Genomic DNA, 4,731 nt, shown 5'->3' with positions numbered 1-4,731 from the left:
AAGCATAGAATACAAGAGAAGGAAGAGACAATTTCAGGAATCAAAGATACAATAAAGGAAGAAGATTCACTGGTCAAAGAAAACATCAAATCCAACAAATTCTTAGCACAGAACATCCAGGAAATCTGGAACACCATGAAAAGACCAAACTTAAGAATATTATGAACAGAAGAATAACTCCAGTTAAAGGCACAGAAAATATTTTCAACAAAATCATATATGAAAAATTTCCTAACCTAAAGAAGGACATGGCTATAAGGTACAAGAGGCTTAGAAAACACTAAATAGACTGGACAAAAGAAGAAACCCTGACCAAACAATGTTCAAAACCTCAAGCACATAGAATAAAAAAGAATACAAAGAGCTGCAAAGGAAAGAAACAAGTAACACACAAAGGCAAACCTATCTAAATTACACCTGACTTCTCAATGGAAACCATGAAAGCCAGAAAGTCCTGGACAGATGCTCAGCAGACATGAAGATACCAAGGATGAAAGCACAGATTATTATATTCAGCAAAGCTCTCAATCACCATAGATGGAGAAAACAAGATATTTCATGAGAAAACCAGATAGAAACAATCCTATACACAAATCCAGTACTACAGAAAGTAAAACTGAAAACATAAAGAAAACTCAAACTTAAGGGAGATAGCTGCATCTGCAATAACATTGCCAAAACATAATCTCATACCAGAAATCTTCGAAGGAGGGGAAATATATAAACACTAACACCACTATCACCATAGCCAAATATGAAGGGTTTAAAATTAAGTAAAGGGTTAGGAAACGATTTTTATTTTTATTTTTTGCATGTCTTTTTTCTTTATATTACTTTATTCTTTAAAAAAAGATTTTAAAAATATTTTTAGTTTTAAGCTATTTTTATGACTATCGATAATCTTTTTCTTTTTCCTTGATCCTATGTACATTGTAAACTTATTATAATCTGATTAGAGACTTTTTCACCTAGATCTGTAACCATTTTTGTCTGTATGAGCAATAGTTAAACCACTATGCAGCTTAGCTCATGACATCATTGTGTTTGACTTCACACCCAGGTCCGAGAAACCATAGAAATTTCAAGTGTCATGTGCCTACACAATAAATGTATTGAGTTTGATTTTGCCAAATTCTTTTCCACTCTCTAGCCTCAGAACCAACTTCTAGCAAATATTCATCAGTTTGATGGAGTCTGCCTGAATTTTATCCATACCACATCACTGCTCTTCCAATTGAAAAAGGTAGGAGAAAACAAAAGGTACTGATTTCTGGGAACTGTTCACTATCAAAAAAAAAACTTTTTAGTTGAATTCACAGAGAAGTAACTTCAGACAGCAAACAAGTTGATTTTATCAATTTAAGAAGTTGAGAAGGACTGATTCACAAAGAGGAAAATCCATCTTTGAAGGCCTCTTGTAGAAGAAATTCCCACTTGTAAAAGCCAGTATTGAATAGGGTTTGAATAATTTCATACATTTCATATTTAGTAAATTCCCGTCAAAAGAGAAACATACAATAGTTAAATGATAATGATGTTCCATGGCCACAGACTTTCGTTTACTTAGACTCCTTCGCAGTAGAGACTAATGTCTGTAACTGAGACATCTCTAGATAAACAGTAACTCTCCAATGTGACCAAGTTACTTCAGTGTACCTCAGTTGAGTGACAGCCTACCTCAGTCTGATATCACCAAGGCATTTTGGCAAACACTGCTTCACAGTGTCTTTGCCATTATGAGACAATGCCTAGAACAAGTCATTTTTTTTTGGGGGGGAGAATCTAACCCTCTCATATTTCCCAAATTACTTGCCCTTGTTTGAAGAATTGTATATTCAAAACTATCCCATTTGGAATCAGGACTTTCCTTCTTTTACAGAGCCAGCGAGCTAGGAATCAGTGGTCAGTTTGCCTACTGTGGCTAAGACTCTGTCCTATGAATTAAACTCCTTTGCCCTCCTGCAAGCTTCTGCTAGTATGGCCTATAAAGCAATGCTTAGAGCATTCTACAGCTTTCCTAACTCAAAGCACCAAAATCCAAATACCACAAAACAAAAACATCAGGATTATTACAGCAGTGCTCCAGTCCCTGGTGCAAATGTCTTAGTTTGGGTTTCTATTACTGTCAAGAGACAACATAATCATGGCAAATCTTTTAATGGAAAGCATTTAATTAAATGGCAGCTTACAGTTTCAGAAAATGTTTTTTTGGGGGGGAAGGATATTTTTCTTTTTCTTTTTTTTTACTTTATTTTTTATTGAAATTTTCTACCTCCTTCCCTCCTTCCTCTTCCCTAAAATGTTGTTTAATCATCTGTGAGTCGGGAAAATGTAAGGCAATAGTGGGTTTCCCAGTAATTGTTAAATTCCTAAGAACATAGTTAGCCACATTACATTATTATCACATGTAATTATTTGCAATTTTGTGGGGAGTTGTAGACAAGAAAAAAATTGCAGGCCTCAAAATAAGTTTTGGATAACTTCGAGTATTTTATTCTTTAAAGTTTTATATTATAAAATTATATTATACTATTTTATGGAATCTACATAGCCTTTAATAAAATACCAGCTACACTATTGAAGACAGCCTTTTATGAAAATAAATGGAGAAAAAGGGTCGTGTATTACAAGAAAATAATGTTTGAAAAACAGATTAATAGCCTATATAAATGAAGCTAATTATTTTGGAAATACTAAGAATGTCTATTTTAAACCTTTCTTCACAATTACTCTGTAATTTCTGTTTCTCTAAAGAGAAGAGTAACAGTTGAAGTTTTATGATATACATTCAATATGCATGTATAAGTGCATATATATTATGTTTATACAAATAATTTTGTCTTAGAAGATAGTTAGTTTTGGGTGTGACTGAAATTTTTCATTTGTCAGAAGGTTAGTGGATGTAGGAAGATAGAAAGTTAGAAGCATCTATGTTATAGATTCCTGGGTGAACATAAATTGTGTCTAAATTTGTCAATTTCCAGATTAACCTATACCCATAAAAAAGACAAGAGTCAGAAATAGCCTGCTAAAAATTTTATTGTTTTTAGAAAGATAGATGATGGCCACATTATTCCAGTTGCCCAATCCACTAAAGTCAGTATTTTCTTTTCATTATCTGAAAGAAACAAACACAAAGAGAAGTTATAGGAAAATCACAACAAGATGGCATTTCTCATCTCTTTTTAACAACTTAAATGATGGAGATAGAAGTCCATATCTTTTTTCTTCTTCTCTATTCTTTGTCCCTTCCTTTTCTGGTTCTTTTTATTCATTTCGGTAACCATTTAGCACATAATGCACTCTGAAGTAAACGAACCAAATATATTTTATTGGTTATATGGCTTTAGCAAGAATGCATTTAATGTTAAAATGGTGAACAGGTGAATAAGGCATGTGCATATAATCACAGCACTTGGGAAGTAGAGGTGTAGCACGAGGGGCCGGCTTGTTGGGGTTTCTGTTCCCACCCAGTACCCCACAACCGGCAAGTCCCAGAGAAAATCAATCACACAGAGATCTCTATAAGTTATAAAACTGATTGGCCCATTAGGTCAGGCAACTTATTAGCTCTTATAACTTTTGTTACCCCATTATCCTTATCTACGTTAGCCACACAGCTCAGTACCTTTCTCAGCTGGGCAGGTTACATCCTGCCTCTTCCATGGTCTGTGCAGGAATGGTGAAGGGAGATTCCTCCTCCCTAGCCTTCTCCTATTCTCATTGCCCCGTCCCTACTTCCTGTCTGGTTGACCTGCCTATACTTCCTGCCTGTCCAATCAGCGTTTTATTAAAATACATGATTGACAGAATACAGATAATTCTCCTGCACCATAGAGGGAAGATGATTTGGAATTCACAGGTATACTTGGCCACAGAGCAAGTTTGAAGTCAGCCTGGTCTCTATGAACCTCATCTCAGAAAATCATTTAAACTATATGACATATTTATAAAGGTGGGTTACTAAGACAGATTTTATAAGTGAAACACAGAAACCAGGTTGAATGTTCATTGACAGTATATTTAAACTAACCAAAGACAGCAAGAGCCACAAAATGTTATGGCACAAAACGGCAAAAACAAAACCACGAAATATTTGAATACAAACATGCTGTCTCTATGAACTAGTGTGGATGTTTTTGTTAAAAAAGAAGTAATTAATATAAGGGTACTACGTAGATAAGAAAATATGTGTGTGTATATTTCTTTTTCTTTTTGAAATATGAAATGCTTCACAAATTTGTGTGTAATACTTGTGCAGAGACCATGCTAATATCCTCTGTATATGTGCTGCTGAAGCAAAGATCTGCCTGTATTTCTAATAAATTGTTGAAAGAAATAGTGGAAGCCTTTAATGATGGGGAAGGTGAGGAGGAATGATGACTTATACTTTTAAAAAGTTAACTTGATGCCTTGATTTCTCATTTATTTATTTTTTCTTATTCTGGGCATAGTAGGTAGGGTTTCTTACATGAGCAATGAGGCAGCAGAATTTATGAATAATATTGTACTTCTTGCACAAGCAATATAAATTATGTTGTCAAGGATGTATAGATATTGTTTTTCACAATCACAATAATCTGAGCAGTATACAAAACATTAATCATCTTCCTATATCACCACAGATTATTCAAATAATGATAGTTGTATAAAAATAGTAAACTATCCTAATAATAGTCATAGTAATGAGAACTTAAGTTATGTAATATAAGTGTGTTTAAAGTTGAGATA

The 4,731-nt window shown here is 33.9% G+C and overlaps 1 non-coding gene across 1 annotated transcript; it reads right to left on the bottom strand.

The window, feature by feature from the left end:
- Window positions 1–4,216: 4,216 nt before the first annotated feature.
- LOC125399532 (U6 spliceosomal RNA) lies at window positions 4,217–4,323 on the bottom strand. The gene has a single exon (XR_007231695.2). It is a non-coding gene; the product is annotated as a U6 spliceosomal RNA (small nuclear RNA).
- Window positions 4,324–4,731: the final 408 nt, after the last annotated feature.

Source organism: Myodes glareolus, chromosome 3 (genome assembly GCF_982192425.1).
Source record: "Myodes glareolus chromosome 3, mMyoGla1.1, whole genome shotgun sequence".
NCBI classification, from domain to species: Eukaryota; Metazoa; Chordata; class Mammalia; order Rodentia; family Cricetidae; genus Myodes; species Myodes glareolus.
The sequence above is the reverse complement of the archived record's forward strand: the minus strand, read 5'-3'. Positions and strand labels throughout refer to the sequence as shown.